Here is a 19224-nt window from a genome sequence, read left to right as displayed (position 1 = left end):
TATCATTTAATGGATACAGATGAAAAAGTTTGGAGATGGATGGTGATAAGGGCTGCACAAAAATGTGAATATCTAATGTCATTGTGCTATGTACAACATCTAATGTCTACTTAAAATGGTAAATTTTATGTTAAGTGTATTTTACAACAATTTTTTAAAAGGCAGGAAAACACGCTGTGCTTTTCACTGACCCTGAGGCCTTTGCTAAAGAAGACTTGTGGGTGTCCTCATGGGTAAGTATGGACGGTGATCAGGCTGCCCAGGGCATGCGGGTCCCCGTTCAACAACTGACTCCACCATAAGAACAAAACATAGATGAATTAAAATATCTGTTTACAAGTCTGTTATAAATTTTACTAATAAAAAGGAAGTGAGCTACATAGTTGACATGTCATAGAAAATATATACAGCATTCTTTATTTTAAATTCCACACAACCAATAGATTTTCAGGGAATGATTTTATGGATTCTTGTGAAATTCTTTTGCATCTGCAGCCAATAATGGATGCAAGGTATATACAAGGGTAGCCCTCACATGAATGTTGGCTTGGTATTTTCACTTAATAAGGAAGATAGAAATGACAAAGACATGCTGAAATGTCACTCTCCGTCAATGATATAAGCAATTTTTTGATACATTGGATAGTAATTTTTAAATACTGGAAGAATATTTCCCAAATTTCTTATGTTTTTCATAATGTAAGAGCTATAGGCTCAATCCGCATTTTTTTTTTCTTTTTCAGTGTGTGTGTGTGTGTGTGTGTGTGTGTGTGTGTGTGTGTTTGGTACTGGGGATTGAACCCAGGGTTGCTCTACCACTGAGATACATTCCAAACTTTTTTAATTTTGCTTTGAGACAGGGTCTCACTAAGTTGCTGAGGCTGGTCTCCAACTTGGAATCCTCCTGACTCAACCTCCCTAATCACTGGGATGACAGGTATGTGCCACAAAATCTGGCAGCGCACAATTTTTCCCTTACCATTTTCCATTGGTTTTCTCCAATGTCCATCAATGGATGAATGAATAAATAAAATATGGGTAATCCAGTTCTTCTTCTCTTCCTTTTTCTGGCTCAGAAGAGCATAATTTTAAAATGGGACCAGAGGACTCAAAGGAAATCTGTTGCAGGCTCAGCCTTTCGGGGCCATTCTTTTGGTTTCTTTGATATTAAGTGCCACCGCTTAAGGATCTCAACAACCAGAGGAGAGGGGAAAGTTTCACAGGATCATTTTTCCAAGGCTGCAGACCAAACACAGGGCACGTTGCAAGTGCTCTACCCTGAGCCACCCAGGATGCATCTTAAGTTATATCCTTGTAATGCTCACCCAATACACGGGTTTTCATTAATGAGAAAAGCAGAGCAAGGAAGTCGTGAGGGAAAGCCATCAAGCCCTATAATAAAACGAGACAATAAAAACTGCAAATTTCTAGAGGGCTGATTAAGAAAATGTCTTTTTTACAAACCTCAATAGCTAGTCATCAAACATTAATTAATTCATGTACCTTTTTAAAGAAAAGAGATGGCTATTAAACCCTTCTTAAAGAAAAATTCATTTTCATGAACCTTGAGTGTTGCTTTAAATTATTTTTATTATGTACTTAAAGAGTCCAAACATAAAGTAGACATAAAGCCTGAATGTTTATAACCCTCACATAAACATAAAAACAAATGCATTGGAATATAAAAACCACAGAAATCAATCATGTTTTAATGAGGAGCATTAATTTCATACGATGAATATTGTTCTTGGAAGCAAGTTGTCACTGTTGGGTGAGATAGCTGGCTTGTTGAAAACAATATTTGGTTCATCAGTGAGTGAATAAATCTCATCATTGAGACAATAGATGGAAAATTATAGCACTGCTGCGGTCCCCAGCCTTCACAGGCTCTTCTCTGCCACTCGATTGTCAAGGAGTTAAATTAGGAAGTATTTCTTCTCTGCTCTGTTCTCCCATGTGTGCCACTGTGAATAGATAAACAACAACAACAACAAAAGAAAAACAACAAAATCACACTCACAGGAGAGTTCATAAGTGGTTTTACTATTTAATTTTGCAGTGTTACATTTCCTGGGGTAGAGCTCAGTGGTAGTGCACTTGCATAGCATGTGTGAAGAAGTGGGTTCAATTCCTAATACTGCCCCCCCCCCAAAAAAAAAAAACGTTTCCTGGGGAAAAAAATTAATCTTCCTTTAATTGACCTTCTCTCTTGAGCTGCCCTTTCTACCCAGCAATGGGAAATGTCAATCTTCTCCCAGAAGCTGGCTAAGTTGCAGGGGGCCCAGGTCTTAAGAGAATCCTGTTCTACACTCGTTGGCTTCCTGTCTGTTGTCCTGTTCTGTAATATGCTGGTCCCAGGGGTCTTCACAGGTAGCACTTGCCCTGCATTCCTGACTAGAGGTCAGCAGTCCCACTGGCCTGTGCACTCCGGGTGCCTGAGTCAGTCTCTGCCAGTCTTGGTGGTGCCCAGGAAGTCTGCAAACTCATTGGCTTCACTGGGTGGAGAGAGACAGGCCTTGAGCAAGGGGTGGTGGGGAAGCCAAATCTCCCAGGCATCTCTAAGCCCCTATCCGCCCTGCTGTTCTTTCTGCTCATTTCACACAAAGCGCTCCGGTAGAGCTAGCTGCATCTTCTCACAGGGCTGCAGGTGGAAAGGGGCACACAAGCCCCTCTGTCCCCATGTCTTCAGCCTAATCTGGGGTCCCCATGAGTTCAGCCCAGAAAGCATCTGGTCCAGCAACTCTCCTGTGCTCTTCTAATAGAGACTATTTCTCTACACAAGGGTAGAAATGGCTCTTACATCATTATTTATTGTTTTGAATCAATTTATAGACAAAAGCTGTGATGTATTAGTAAATGTTTAAAAACTGCTTCTCCTTGGCCAGTGTTCACCGTGTAAACGATTCCAGTGGTTTCGATGGCAAACCCCCAGTGTGATGTCACTGATCAGGGAGTTTGGAAGAAGTTCACTGTATCCAGCTCAGACACACCCCTGGCTATCACCAAGGCCAGATTTTTAGAATATAAAATCCTTCTCATCTCTTTGAAAACCCAGGACTTACAATGGACAGCCTTCCCTTTCGGGACTTTTCTCCTTGCTGCACATTGAAAGACCCTTTTTTAGAACTCAGAGCCAAGAATTTGTCCCTTTTGTCAATACTCTCCTGAGGACAGTGTATTTGGAGACCTATCTCTATATCCCTAGTGGTGGGAGATTAATGGAGACAGAAAGCCTGGGGGGGGGGACCTCAATATCTCAAAATATTATCCACCGCTCACATACAGCTTATTTTTAATGACTTGAAATAGCAACCATATCGCCAATAGAGGCTCCACAAAGAAACTCCTATCAAACTGACATGAACTTAAAACAAAGGTTGCCTCAAAAGGTTAGTGATGGGGAATTGGGAAAAGGAGAAAGAGAAGCAGGGAAGGAGGAGAATCCCTAAGACAGGGTTATTACCAATACATTTTGTTCACATTTAATAATGTAATGGCTTCAGCACATGCACTCATTAAATGCAACTAGGTGCCTGTGCTAGTCAGTTTTCCATCACTGTAACAAAATACCAGAGATGATCAACTTACAAGGAGAAAAAAAATTTATTTTGGCTTAGAGCTATAGAGGCTTCAGCGCATGGTTGCTTGGCCCCATGGCCTCTGGGCCCATGGCAGGAACATATGGCTGGGGAAACTGCTCAGAGTCATCAGGAAGAAAAAAAGAGAATAAAAGCAGCCAGGGTTACAACATCCCCTTTGAGGGAACGTCCCCCAGTGGCCTAATTTACTCCAACTAGACCCCCATTCTTTTTTTTTTTTTTTTGGTTATTCAAAACATTACATAGATTGCAGAATCACATCGGTTACACATCCACATTTTTACATAATACCATAATAGTAACTGTTGTATTCTGCTACCTTTCCTATCCTCTACTATCCCCCCTCCCCTCCCCTCCCATCTTCTCTCTCTACCCCATCTACTGTAATTCATTTCTCTCCTTATTTTTTCCCATTCCCCTCACAAACTCTTATATGTAATTTTGTATAACAATGAGGGTCTCCTTCCATTTCCATGCAATTTCCCTTTTCTCTCCCTTTCCCTCCCACTTCATGACTCTGCTTAATGTTAATCTTTTCCTCCTGCTCTTCCTCCCTGCTCTGTTCTTAGTTGCTCTCATTATATCAAAGAAGACATTTGGCATTTGTTTTTTAGGGATTGGCTAGCTTCACTTAGCATAATCTGCTCTAATGCCATCCATTTCCCTGCAAATTCCATGATTTTGTCATTTCTTAGTGCTGCGTAGTACTCTATTGTATATAAATGCCACATTTTTTTAATCCATTCATCTATTGAGGGGCATCGGGGTTGGTTCCACAGTCTAGCTATTGTGAATTGTGCTGCTATGAACATCGATGTGGCAGTATCCCTGTAGTACGCTCTTTTGAGGTCTTCAGGGAATAGTCTGAGAAGGGCAATAGCTGTAGACCCCCATTCTTAAAGGTTCCATCACCTTCCACCAGTGCCAGGCTGGCAACCAAGACTTTAACACATGGACCTTTGCAGAACACCTTTGCAGATCCAACTACAGCACTACCTAACCTCATTTTAAGATGTCATAAGATTACGTTCCAGGTCTGGAAGAAGGGGAGGCCCTCCTAGCCCTCTACTCAGACTCTGCAGCTATGGGCTGCAGCAGGGAGAGGAGGAGATGTGTCTGTAATGCTCACTCCTTGGGCCCAGCCCCGCCTCTTCTTGCTGCCTCTTCTGAGGCTATGGGGACAGATTTCTGTACCGTCCCACATCCTCCAACTTCCAATCTACTGGGAGACCCCAGCAGTGAGAGAGTGGGCGCAGATGCACTGGTTCTTTGGCTCCTGGACCCGAGGTGCTTAAGAACCCAAACTGAAACTGAAAAATAAGAGAATCTTATATGTAAATGTTATAGTTTGGATGTGAGGTGTCCCCCCAGAAGCTCATGTGTGAGATGATGCAAGAAGGTTCAGAGGAGAAATGATTGGATTATGAGAGTCTTAACATATCAGTGAATTGATCCCCTGATGGGATTACTTGAGTGGTGACCAAAGGCAGGTAGGTTGTGGCTGGAGAAAGTGGGTCCCTGGGGGTGTGCCTTTGGATATATATTTTGTCTCTGGAGAGTGGAGTCTCTCTGCTTTCTAATCATCATGTGAGCTGCTTTCCTCTGCCACACTCTTCCACCACCATGTTCTGCCTCACCTCGAGCCCCAAGGAATGGAGCCTGCTGTGGATGGACTGAGACCTCTGAAACTGTGAGCCCTCAAGTAAACTTTTCCCCTCTACAATTGTTCCTGTCAGGTCTTCTAGTAACAGATGGGGGAAAAGCTGACTAAAACAATAAACTATCTGTTGATGACTTGCAAATTGTCTCCTTTCCCCATCTCTCTTATGCTGCCAGACAGAACAATCAGTGAACTGTCTGAGGTACCTCAAAGTGTCTTTCACTTTAAATGGTGAAGAATAATTCAAAGTGAAACATGAAAGAGACATCAGATTCCAATTAACCTAACCACTGATTATTTCTGCTAACTAGGAAAAGTGTGGGGTCAAGTCCAGGGAAGTCTCTACTTACTAGTTAGTTCTGCAATTTTGCAAAAGTTAGTTAGCATGAATTAGCTGCATTCCTTCATCGGTAAGTGGAAATAATACATTATACGGTTGATGTAAAGATTAAGTGAAATTTTATGTAAAAGAATGATTTGTGGGGCTGGGGATGTGGCTCAAGGGGTAACGCGCTCACCTGGCATGCACGGGGCACTGGGTTCGATCCTCAGCAAAAATAAAGATGTATTCACTGAAAACTAAAAAATAAACGTTAAAAAATTCTCTCTCTCTCTCTCTCCCCCCCCTCTTTAAATAAAAGAAAAAAGATTGATTTGTGAGGCTGGGGTTGTACTCAGTGGTAGAGCATTTGCCTTTGCCAAGCACATGCGAGGCACTGGATTTGATCCTCAGCACTACATAAAAATAAATAAATAAAATAAAGCTATTGTGTGTGTGTGTCTACAACTAAATTTATTTTAAAAAAAGAATGATTTGCAAGCTAGAGTTCTATACAATGTTTGCTAATCATTCCATGTGAATTTCCTCAAAGAGAAAGAACACGTTGTTTAGGAACCACAGCATCCAGCCCAGAACCTAGACCAGATCTTAATTCTTTAAAAGACCCACTTCTATTAGTTATATTAACAGAAATCATTTATAATTGGGTTTCGGAACACTGCAAATGGGAGGGGAAAGCATGAAGTAATTCAGAAAAAAGAGTAACTGAGGAGCAGCTGCCACCCTGGGGCTGGGGGAGCAGGAGGAGGCTGCAGCCACTGGGATTTGGAGCTGGAGGGGCGCCCCGCTGAGACGGGCATCTCTGAGGTCAGCCATTGTGCAGAAACTGGAAGCAGGAACTTCCAGCTACTGAAGTCAACTGTTGTTGCCAAGGTGAAGAATCACTGCTGTGAGGACAATGACAGCCCAGCCAACCATGTGGGAAAGGGCCAGTCCCACTTCCCCTCCAGTCTCCCTGGAGCTCCCACTATAGACACAGCCAGCAGGGAACCCGCTGGTAAAGGGGAAAATACAGTAGATCCCCTCCAGGGGGTGACGTCACAAGACCCCCTGTGAACACCTGCGTTGGAGACATCCATACCTCTATGATAAAGTTTAGTTTATAAGTTAGGGGCACAGAAAGAGATTATAATAAGCTGGAACAGTTACAATATGCTGGAATAAAAGTTATGTGACAGTGTTTGCACTCCTCTCACTCAAAATTTCTTATTGCCCTAGACTGGATTTTTGAACCCCAGTTGACCTCAGGTAACTAAAGCCATGGAAAGGGAAGAAGCCTTGGATAAGGGGGACTGCAGCACAGAGCAGACTTCCGGCCTCAGCACCCTGGCCGTGTGTGTCAGGTGGGGAGGGTTTGAGCTGAGAAACAACTGCTTAGAAACCGCATTAGAGTTGACTGATGGAAGGGACTTTGCCTGTGGGTGAAGATCAAGGGCTGCACTTCCGTGGGCTTCTTTTTGAGTGATCGGAGGACAACACTTGAGTCCCAAGGGTCTTAGGTAACCAGAGCCCCACCCAGGCTGATACCACCCTCATCCAGAGTATAGCCGGACCCTTCCACATCATCCTCGCCCACGGGTCATGCTTGTAACTGCCTGTTATGGTTTGGATGTGAGGTGTCCCCCCAAACCTCATGTGTGAGATAGTGCAAGAGAAATGACTGGGATATAAGAGTCTTAACCCAATCAGTGAGTTAATCCCCTGATAGGGATTAACCGAGTGGTAACTGAGTGTTAGGGTGTGGCTGGAGGAGGTGGGCATTGGAGGTGTGGCTTTGGGGTATGTATTTTTATATATGAAGACCCCTTTCTCTCTCTCCCCTCCCCCCCCTCTCTGTGCTTTCTGATCTCTTGTGAGCTGCTTCCCTCTGCCTCACTCTTCCGCCATGCTGTTCTGCCTCACCTGGAGCCCCAAGGAATGGAGCCAGCTGTCTATGGATTGAGACTGGGAATTGAACCCAGGGCCCTGCACATTGCTAGGCAAGCCCTTTACCACGGAGGTACATCTCCAGCCCCTCCAGCACATTCTGACCGGGGATTAGACCTGGCTCCCTGGGACAGACACCCACATGGCCTCTGTGGGTTTGATGACAGAGAAATAGGGCACCTTTGGCAACAGTATATCCCTTTCCACACCCCCTTCTCCAAAGGCAACATCAATTCCACCCAGACCATAAAAGGACTTCCCTGGTAACATGGCAAATGGATTTCCTGGCTCAAACTTAAGAAAATTTGTGTCTTTCTTTTCAAGTCAGAATCTAAGTGAAGTTGTTATTTCTTGAGTGTCTCTCGAGACGATGTGGAAGAGTTATAACCCATCCATCTATCCGGTTACTGCAGACAGCTAGATGAAAAATTGCCATGTGGCTCAGGAGAGCAGGATAAATTCCTCCCACCCACAGAGGCTAACCATTTGCAGACACTCAGCTCTGATTTCCCCAAAAGAAAGCAAGGAGGGGTGGAGTGAAGCCGTGCTAGTCTTGTTTGGTGTTTCCTTCCAAATGCATTGCAGCTGTCTTATTCCAGGACAGGGAGCATGATTAAACCTCTTCCATAGACAGAATCTACCCTGGGGCCCTGGTAAAGAACAGTGTCCACTTCAGCTACCTCCCTAATTTCTACCTCTTTCTAACGGGCCCATTTCCCTTCAGTCAACCGAGGGGTATGATGAACTTTCCTGCTGGCCCCCAGCTACCCTGGCATCCTGATCCCCACCCCAGCCTTGTAGGCAGGTGTTGTCTTCCCGGACAGAGCTTTGTGCTCCCAACCTGCCCTTTACTGCATATTCTCCTGAAGGATAACCAGTCTCATATCTCAGTTTATCAGGGCTCAGTTTCCCAAGGGCTTGTTTGTTATCTCAGCAGACAGAAGGCAAAGGAAGGTGCTGAAGTTTGATGCGCTACAGAAATTGGGAGTGGAGAGTTTCTCCAGACTCATGAGTACGAGAGCGAATACCACCAAGATCTCTGGTCCCACATGTGAACCCAGCACCATGACGATTTCTAGAATCCAGGTAGTGAGCATTTACTAGTACATACTGGGCTTCTGCCACCACAGCTGGTTGATGTCACACAAGCGGGAAACTCACCTACTCAGTCAATATCACAGGGGAAAGGTGACAAGAATCAACATAAAATGCCTACTATTGGCCATCTGCTGCAGCCAAGCACTTCAAGCATCCTCATAAACATGGTCCAAACATAGTCAGCAGACAAGAGCACATCTAGAGCTGACAAAGTGACCAGAGTGCCTCCACAGTGTGGGACAACTGCATCCTTAGGATTGCATCCTTAAATTTCATTCTTCAACAGTTTGTTGAAGTGACCTATTTTATCACATGGTGACTGCCTGGTAGACCGTGCTCTGTATGGATACCAGAATGTAGAGGAAGGTGCCATTAAGAGTAAAGAGTTATTAGTATTTATTCTGTGCTGCAAATGCTGTTTGACAAGTCACTGTGTCAAATAAAAGTCAGCATTTACAGGGCACTTACCATATGTGCCAGGCAGAGGTAAATAAGCTGTATATCCACTCTCTCGTTGAACCCTCACTAACATTAGGAGGTAGGTTTGTCCATCAGTCTTCTCTGAGTTTAACTACTAAGAATCAACAGCTGATTCTCTGGGGGATCCAATAAAACCAAGTATCTGACCTTGCAAAGCTGAGGGCTTGAACATGGTGATCCTGCCAACATAGAGCCACCCCAAGGGTGCCAGGCTGAAACACATGGTTGGATTCTCCAAAACTGTCTTGATTACAACAGAGCTTATCTGTTCCAGCCCTTGGATGACCCCAGCAGCTTATCAAAGTCATGATTTCCTTGCAGGATGCAAGACTCCAAATAGGCAAAACCCAGATTTGAACAGAGGCATGAGATGGAATTCAAATGGACCCAGTCTCTGAGGAAACCCCAGTGGTCCCCCTCATATACGCTTTACTTTCAAGGACTTGGAAATGGATACAAGAGTGCATTCCATCAAAGAGAGGTGACATGTCTCAGTCCATAGGGGCCCAGGAGGTGTGGGGTTAGGAATGCATTGGTGAGGATTCTTGTTGCTCTGGACAGGACAGGAACCCTCATTCCTGAACAAGTCTTCCTGGTGGAAGATTTGAAACTGGAACCACTGAGACAATAATAACATTATCACAATGTATAAATATCCAAAAGGAGAGATCAGGATTATTCTGATATTGTGTAGCTTTTAGCCTCCTTTCAGCCTGAATCGGTGATACCAACAACCGATTGCCCCAGGCCTGGGGGGCACCCACCCCCTGCCCTCCCGTAATCTATAACAGCACCGTGTGCTGTCATTGTCCTGAGATGTAAGCAAGGGCTAAGTGGGAGGTCTCGTTTGGTAATTAGACCCTTATTGTAGCTCTCAAAAGTGAAGCCAGCCCATCAACTTGCAGTGATAGTAAAATATTCCTATCCTCTTCCAGACATGGATACTGACCCAAGAGGCCTATGTTTTTGGTAACAATATTAAGTGTAGGTTTTGAAGTCAGAGAAAGTGTGCAAAACGGTACATGCCTATGATCTGAAAGTTAGATAATCTCCAAATGTTTACCTACAGTTGAGTTAAGAGGCACCCTATGTGGCATCTGCATGGTCTCCCATGAGACATGAATTGGAGTAAAGATGGTATTTAAAATATATTTTTGAATATGTGTATCTATTTAGTACATCGGTAAAAACACTCCTCTCCTTTCCTATCCAGGTCTCAAGGAAGTCCCTCTCATGGATGCCATGTCCTGGGGTCCCTATTCATTTGCTCCTTCTCTACTAGCATTGAAACAGGAAGACAAAATCCCTCCTTCTCTTCCTCCACAATCCAATAAAGGAGATAAGATTGTATTTGTGGTGTTTTAGTGTAAGAATGAGGGGAGTCGTACAAAAGGACTGTCTCCAAACAGGGACAGAACAGTTCCAAGAACAATTCCAACTGTCTCTTTCAATCAAACCAAGCATGGCAACCTGTCCACACCTGTGCGCGATTGGAACATCTAATCCTTTGAGCTCTCCGTGGCTGTGTGGACAGAGAACATCGATCAGTCTGACCAAAACCTGCAGCCAGAGTAATTCTTGGAATTTTCCTTTTGCCATTATTTTAAGAAGCAGTTTCAAAAGAGCGGTGATGACAAATCGAATGGGAATTTGGATGCATCAATGAGAATAATTTATAGGCAGAAAAAAGTGGTGATTTTGCATGTTTGGGATTTTTCATTGCAGAAAATATGGCAAAGCGAAATAAAAAAAAAATCACAAATAGCTCTCCTCCCAACCTGGGAGTGAACAACTTTTTCAACCTAATAGGTGGAGCTAAATGAATCTTCCATAATCAACAGCTATCCTCAAATGTCCTGGCGTCTGCCCTCCTTTCAAAGCGTTTCTCTTTCACAACCCCAAAGCCACCGTTGGTATGCCCTTGTGACGCCAGCCTTCGGGTTCACCTCTCTAAAGTGAATGTTCAAGAAGGAGACTTCTGCCCAGAAATATTCTTTTCTGATCTGTTCCCCAGAAACACAATTCAAAGTCATACTTGTTATGTTACTGCTAAATTTGGCTAAATCTAAATGTCCATTGCTTTCAACTCTTTTATAATATAAGGTAAACATGGGTTGAGTATCCTTTATTCCAAATGCTTGGGACCAGAAATATTTCAGTCTTAGGATTTTTTGTTTTGTTTTGTTTTTTGATTTTGGAATATTTGCATAAATATAGTAAGATATCTCAGGAGTGAGATGAAATCTTAAGAGTGGTTTTGATTTGCATTTCTCTAATTGCTAGCGATGATGAACATTTTTTTACAACAATAAGTGTTGGCGAGGGTGTGGGAAAAAGGTACACTCATACACTGCTGGTGGGACTGCAAATTGGTACAGCCAATACGGAAAGCAGTATGGAGATTTCTTGGAAAATTGGGAATGGAGCCACCATTTGACCCAGCTATCCCTCTCCTCAGTCTATACCCAAAGGACTTAAAAACAGCATACTACAGGGACACAGCCACATCAATGTTTATAGCAGCACAATTCACAATAGCTAAACTGTGGAACCTAGATGCCCATCAATAGATAAATGGATAAAAAAAATGTGGCATATATACACAATGGAATATTACTCCACAATAAAAGAGAATAAAATCATGGCATTTGCAGGTAAATGGACGGAGTTAGAGAAGGTAACGCTAAGTGAAGTTAGCCAATCTCAAAAAGCCAAATGCCAAATGTTTTCTTTGATATAAGGAGGCTGACTCATAGTGGGGTAGGGGAGGGGGAGCACAGGAGGAATAGAGGAACACTAGATAGGGCAGAGGGGTGGGAGGGGAAGGGAGGGGACATGGGGTTATTAATGATGGTAGAATGTGATGATCATTACTATCCAAAGTAATGAAGACACAAATTGAATATACTATGTATAAAACCAGAGATATAAAAAATTGTGCTCTATATATGTAATAAGAATTGCTATGCATTCTGCTGTCATATATTTAAAAAATATTTTTAAAAAGATATCTCAGAGATTGGACCTAAGTTTAAACACAAAATTCACTTGTTCCATTTACACCATATACACAGAACTTGAATGTAATTGAATGCAATATTTTTTAGTAATCCTGTGCATGAGAAACAGTTTGTGTAACAAAGTTGGAAGGTCTAGGATAGTCTATTTTTTTAAATATTTATTTTTCAGTTTTAGTTGAACACAATACCTTATTTTATTTATTTTTATGTGGTGCTGAGGATCGAACCCAGGGCCTTGCACTTGCTAGGCAAGTGCTCTACCGCTGAGCCACAACCACAGCCCTCTTTCCCCACCCCCCTTAGGAATCCTGAATACATTGTTTGCTGTGTCTGTAACACTGTAAGTTGTCACACTAGGTTGGGTGTAGAAATTTCCACTCGGGGCTCACTTCAGTGCTCAAAAAGTTTGCATTTTGGAACATTTCAGATTTTGGAACATTTTGGATTGGGATGCTAACCAGCAATGACTGTTGGGTGTTTCCCTAGAGAACTGGCTCCTACAACAAAAAGGGGGCACCCCCCTCCATTCTAGGCCTCTGAGTTAGGAGCAACATGCCACTCAAGACAGTTCTTACTCAGGACTGAGCCCTTCCAATGTTAGGCAGCCCCTTTTGCTAGTGATTCTTTTAAAGCCTAAAGGGGCCTTATTCTAAGTTTAAATATGGCTATTCTTTGAACAAAATTCATCTCAGGGTGCTAGCTCTCCAGTGGCAAATCTGTCACCTGAGAAAGCTGGCCTGGGACCCAAGAATCAAATCACAGAGATACCTCCTTCTCGTTTGAAAATAACCTCTTTTCCTCATGCTTCCTAGCTGTTAAAATTAATTTAAAATAGCAGTGAGACCAAGCTGTGCAGTTTCACGTGAGAATTTCCCATCTTTCCGTAAGCATCCAGTCTTCTCACAGTGTGTTTACATATCCAACTTAGACACAGCTCTGGGGTCATTAAACCCCCAATTGATTAAATCCCTGGAATTGTCTTTGAGAAAGTCATTCTGTGTGTTTATTAAATGGAATTATCTAGTGTCCTTCAGATTCCTTTACCATGAACTAATTCCCTTGTTCCTTCTGAATTCTTTGATGTCCCAAAAGCTTCTGGAACATTTTACATGAGACTTTTTATAGGTTCTTCTTCCTTAGAAGCAGGAAGTTGATGAAAACACCCAAACATTTATTTTCATTCCCAAAATTGGGATGGAAGATGTCTGGTGGATTCTAAAAATAGCAAAAGCCATTCAACACTGAATTTGGTCTTTACCAGAAGATTCAATGGACTTAGATTGAGTCTGAAATTTTTCCAAAGCCTGGACAAATCCTAATAGCCCTCCCAATGAGGTTTGGAGGCATCTTCACACTTGTCAATATTTTCTTGGCTCTTTTACACCTGGAAAATTGGCTTTATTCTTTTCCTCGATGGGATAAATGATTATGATAACAATAAACATATCTGACAATAAAAATTTGCCTTCATCGCACCGTTCTATTCTCTTTTATAATACTAAGTGGTATGTGATAGTCTATGGGTCATATTCATCTTGTTGCCTTTTTAAGAAAGTAACTGATTGAGGTGACATTGACATAGCATAATGTTGAAAAGTGAACAATTCAGAGGTCTTTAGTACATTCACCATGTCGTACAATCACCATGTCTAATCAATACTAAAATCTACCCTGTAAGCAGTGTCTTGCCATCCCTTCCTCCCCCAGCCATGACAACAATCTATTTGTTTTCTGTCTCTTTGGAGTTATCTATCCTGGCTTCTTTCACCTGGCACACTGGTTTGGATGTTCACCAACATTATGTTATGTCAGTACTTAGTTCCTTTTGCTGGCTAAATAATATTCCATGGTGAGTGTGCCTTCGCTATCCTTACCCATTTATTCATTAATGGGCATTTGCCCTGTTTGGGTCTTTTAGCTATTGTGAATAGTGCTGTTGTAAACCCACATGCGTGTATACTTGCTTGAATCTGATTTTCTGTTCTTTTTTAGCTTATACTTAGGATTAGAATGGCTGGATATGTAGTAATATTATACTTAACTTTTTGAGGATGTGCTGAACTGTTTTTCACAATGGCTACACCATTTTTACACACCATTTTACATTCCCACCAGCAACGTGTGAGGGTTTCATTTTCTCCACATTTTTGCAAGTTTTCTCTTTCCAAAAAAAAAAAAAAAAAATTGTTATAGCCATTCTAATGTAATCACCTTTTTTGTAAATAAAATTTTTATTGGAACATATCCATGTCCATTTGTCTACATGTCTAAAATGGCAGAGACTACATAGCCCCTAGGGGGGAAAAATACTTACTGTCTGACCCTTTAAGAAAAACATTGCTGGGCTGGGGGTGTGGCTCAGCGGCAGAGCGCTTGCCTAGCACACGCAAGGCCCTGGGTTCAATTCTTGGCACCACATAAAAATAAAATAAAGGTCATTAAAACAAAAGAGAGAGAGAAGAAAATGGCTGCTGAACTGTTTTAGAATATTATTCTTTCTTTTTTGTCACTTTCACAATTCCCCCAAATAAGACCCAACCATATTGTTGACCTTGGGTGAGTCAGCCTATTTTTAGTGTTGAATTTCCATATCCAAAAAAAGATAGTGTAAGGCTAGTTGATTCCTAAGTCCTCTTCCAGCTATAAAACAACGCTCTTTCCCAGACGGGAAATTTGCTCTTTATACTCTTTTTGTGCAGCCTGTCACCTGCCACCATTTTCCTAGCTTGAATTGATAACCCCTTCCAGAATTCTCTTTGATTCATTGATCATACAAACAGGGGACAGTAGCCAATTCCTGGCTCGTGTGTTCTTTCTTAGCACCGGTTTGCAGGGATTTGGTGGGATCGTCCTAAGAAGTTATGAACGAGCTATCAAATGGAAATTTCCGGCTCTTGTAGGGAAGAAAAAAAGGAATCCTGTTAAAACTGAATGGTGTCATCGATGGTTTTTTAAACACACAGATGTGTTCAACTGAAGACCTGCTCCTCTTTTTCCAGTCCTCCACCTGGGGAGGAAGGACCAGGAAAAAAATGAGAGAGAGAGAGAGATTATATATTAGTATCTCACAAAAGGAATTCCTGAAGTTGGACAACTTTTATTAATAACTTATTCATTCCTTAAGAAGTTGTAAGAATGAAGACAATAAAAGTGCTGAAGTTGGATGTAGCTTGCATGTTCCTCAGGAGTCCATGTGCTGGAGGCTTGGTCCCTAGCCCATGGCACTATTGGGAGGAGGCAGAAACTTTAGGAGATGGGGCTTAGTAGTAGAAACAGTCATTGGGATCATGCCTTGAAGAGAATATTGGGATCCTAGCTCCTTCCTCTCTCTTCACTTCATGGCTGCCTCGAGAGGGGCAACTTGACTCCACCAAGCACTCCCTCCCTTGGTTTTCTGCCTCACCACAGCAGCCAACAAATCGTGGACCGAAACATCAGAATCTGTGAGCCAAAAGAAACCTTTCTTCTATATAAGTGGATTTTCTCAGGTATTTAGTCACAGTGGCAGAAAGCCAACACAATAAAGGACCTTGATCTGATATCCCTGCCAAATGTTGGGTGTGGATAAGTCCCAAGGGAATGTTATAGCCCTTCATTTTTAAAAAGGAGAAACTGACGTGACTTGTCCATATTTACAGGGTAAATTGGTTGCAGAACCCAGATGAGACCCAGGTGTCCTGACTCCAATTCAGTGAAAAAAAGTACCAGGGCAGTGCCAGCTTAGAAGAGCCAAAGCAAGTATTCAGACCAATGTGAGTAGTGATCAGGGCGAAGTATATAGGCCAGCCAGAAAGTAAGGTCATGTTCTTCTAAACTGCCTTCTCCAACACAAGGGAATGTGTCTCCTGTTATGGTCACAAGGGACTCATCTTGTCTATAGGTGACTGTGGAAAAAAAAAATCTGTGTAAATAGCTGGATTTTACACTTTGATTTCAAGGTGGAAAGAAACTGATCATGAATCTCTTATTTCAAGGTCAAACCAGTAGGTGCTTAATAATTTTTTTTATTTAATTAATGCCCATTTGAATTTCATAGGCTCTGTTAAAACATTTAGATCTCTAATCCACTGTCATCTAATTGTCCTTGGACTTTTCCAAGGTATAATATGGGGTATAAAATGAGGGTCTCCCTAAGTAGCCAGGCTGGGCTTGAACTCACCATCCTCCTCCTACCTCAGTCTTCCGAGTTGCTGGGATTACAGGCGTGCACCACCACGTTAAGGAGGCTTATTAGAAAGGATACTACGGAGGTGCTATGGTTTGGATCTAAGGTGAGCCCCCAAAGCCCCTGTGTTAACACAGGGGTGTTCAAGGTGAAATTATTGGATTATGAAAGCTGTGGCCTAATCAGTCCATTCTGGTTTGAATGGACTAACTGGCTGGTAACTGTCCAAGCAGGGAGTCTGGCTGGAAGAGGTGGGTCACTGAGAGCGTCCCCTGGAAGGGTTCACCTTCCCTGTGGCCCCTTCCCCTCTCTCTGCTTCCCTGGTTGCCATGAGCACTGTGGTATTCCTCCACCATGCTCTTCCGCCGTGACGTTCTGCCTCACTTGGGCCCAAAGCAATGGAGTTTCAGCTGACCACGAACTGAACCTCCGAACCATGAGCCAAAATAAGCTTTTCCTCCTCTAAGTTGTTCTTGTCAGGGATAAAATGCATAGGGCAAGATATGGGAGAAGGGTCATGGCATTTTCGTGCCCTCTTTGGGTGACATCCTTTGGACACCTTTACCTCCATGGCCCAGTTTGAAACAGTGTTGATGTTCAGTCAAAACAAGCCTGGGATGCTCCATGGATTCTGCAGTACTGTGTCTCTGCATGGGGATCTTGAAGCCCAGTCCATCACATGGAGGAGCAAACGCTCCACAGAACCTTCCAGAACTTTGCCCTTGAGCTAACAAAAAAATCATCATAATTCAGAACCTAATTCCAGGAAAGAATGTTTTCATGAGAGTCAATGGGTGTCACTGATAATCAGAACATGTTTTTAAAGAGGGTGGTATAGGAAATAAATCGGACATTCTAGGAAAAAGATGCTTAATCAAGTTCCCTGGCATAGTGTCTAGCACCTAGCAGTTGCCTGGTTAATGTTAACTATTATTTTTCATCTTAGAAAAGTCAGATACCAAGCCAATAGTTCCTCACCCTTGTCCAAGGCTTTTCAACTTTTCATGTTCTCAGTTACCTGTGGTCAACTGTAATCCAGATATCAAATGGGAAATTCCAGAAATATGTAATTCCTTTTAGCTTATTCCATTCACACTGTCTCACTCCATTTAACCCAGGACTTGAGTCGTGCCTTTGTCCAGTGTATCCTCACTGTATACACTACCTGCCCTTTAGTCACTTAGTAGCCATCTAGGTTATGGACTGACTGAGGCAGCACTTATTTTACTTACTAATGCTCCCAAACTACTAGAGTAGTGATTGTGTCATTTGGATATGTCAAAGAAAAGCCATAAAGTGCTTCTTACAAGTGAAAAGGTAAAAGTTCTTACCTTAAGGAAAGAAAATAAATTGTATGCTGAGGTTGCTAAGATCTACAGTGAGAACAGGTCTTCCATCCATGAAACTGGGAAGAAGGAAAAAGAAATTCATGCTAGTTTTTCTGTCCACATCTCAAATTGCAAAAGTTATGACCATCACGCATGCTAAGTGCTTAGTTAATATGGAAAAGGCATTAAATTCGTGCATGTACTTAATGGAAAAACATTGTGTGTATGAGGGAGGAAGGGTGGAGACTCAGTACTAACTGCAGTTTCTAGAATCCACTGCAGATCTTGGAATATATCCTCAGCAAATAAAGGGGGGACTAATGTACAAAGTGCAATGGAGTTGAACCTTGACCTCCTATCAGTGACTCTGGAACCCTGTGCCCACAAATTACCTATTATTTGATCTGCAGAGCCAATTAACTGAGTAACAGAATAAGGAGAGGAAAAGGTATTCGATGGCAATTACATTGAATCCCATTCGATGAATCCTCTCACCTGAGAAGAGAATTCCTTGCCTCCAGGATACAGAAAGGTATGCTTTGAGTGAGTTTGTCATCCACCTTCCCATAATGTATGCAGGGGACAGTGCAGGGGCCATCCACAGACAGGCTGCACGGCAGCAGAGCTCCTTCCCATCCTGGACCATGTGTAACTTGTGGCAATGGGTGGGCAGAGGGCACTGGAGGCCACTGGGGGAAAAAAATATGGCCCAGCTTCCTGAAGCACTGAGTTTATGAAGCAGAATGCAGACGTTTGCATGAATTTTTTTTTTCAGACAAAATATGATACCTCCAAGAACTTTCTGACACACCATATTCCATTTCCAGCTGTGCCTCCAGTTCCACGGGGACTGTGTGCTTTGCTCTGCCAAGGAGGGCTCTTGGGGAAGAGTTGGTGGTGCTCTGGGGTAGGGCAAAGAGCACTGGACCAAGAGGCAGCAGGAGCAACCTGCAGAAGTCTGTCTCCCTCACCCCAGCCACCGTCACTAAGGACACCATATTAGCTCCAGCACCCACCATCACTTCTCTGGATTACCTTCTTTCACAGAGGAGTGATCTTTTGAAATCCAGGTAGCTGAGCCCATTTTCTCTCTGGTTTAAAGACCTCCCACACATCACTCTGGCCTACGGGGTGAAGTCTGCATTTCTATAACTGGCACAAGGCCCCTCATAACCAGACCTAAAATGCCTTTGAAGACTTTGATATTCCAATACCTTGCATACACCCTACTTCCCTCCACTCCTCGGCTCCCTGTTCCTTGTTCCCCTCTGGGCTCCACCCAGGGAAACCTTGGTTCACCTCTAGGAGACCTCATCCACAGAGCAAGGGTGACCATGCCAAATGGCTGTTAGCACAGACTGACCTCTGTTTGTTCTCGTATGCTTTTGTAGAGAAAGCTTCTTCTAGAAGTTCTTTGGAAACTCAATCTCAGCAGATTTTCTCATTTCCAAACAGAATTAAAACAGGAAGTGAGAGTCAAAAGTATGCTCCACTGTGACAAAAGTCACATTATGAAACCAAAGTGTCCTCATTTCTTAGGAAGCTCCAGTCTCCTTGGGGGCAGAGGGATACTCCAGGGCTGCCATCTGAGACTGCAGAAACTCTCTT

General features: G+C 42.9%; 1 long non-coding RNA gene across 3 annotated transcripts; it reads right to left on the bottom strand.

Annotated features, from left to right (window-relative positions):
• Positions 1-1615: 1615 nt before the first annotated feature.
• Positions 1616-18290, bottom strand: LOC143382828 (uncharacterized). Of its 3 annotated transcripts, none has more exons than XR_013089050.1 (4): positions 18112-18290; positions 17620-17693; positions 5778-5838; positions 1616-1964 (listed from the first exon to the last, which is right to left on the bottom strand). It is a non-coding gene; the product is annotated as an uncharacterized LOC143382828 (long non-coding RNA). The 3 variants fall into 3 exon arrangements; XR_013089052.1 differs by lacking the exon at positions 1616-1964 and adding an exon at positions 4730-4909; XR_013089051.1 differs by lacking the exon at positions 5778-5838.
• Between the last annotated feature and the right edge of the window lie 934 nt (positions 18291-19224).

This window comes from Callospermophilus lateralis, chromosome 17 (assembly GCF_048772815.1).
Source record: "Callospermophilus lateralis isolate mCalLat2 chromosome 17, mCalLat2.hap1, whole genome shotgun sequence".
Lineage (NCBI taxonomy): Eukaryota > Metazoa > Chordata > Mammalia > Rodentia > Sciuridae > Callospermophilus > Callospermophilus lateralis.
Note: the sequence above shows the minus strand (reverse complement) of the source record. Positions and strands in the feature narration are given on the sequence as shown.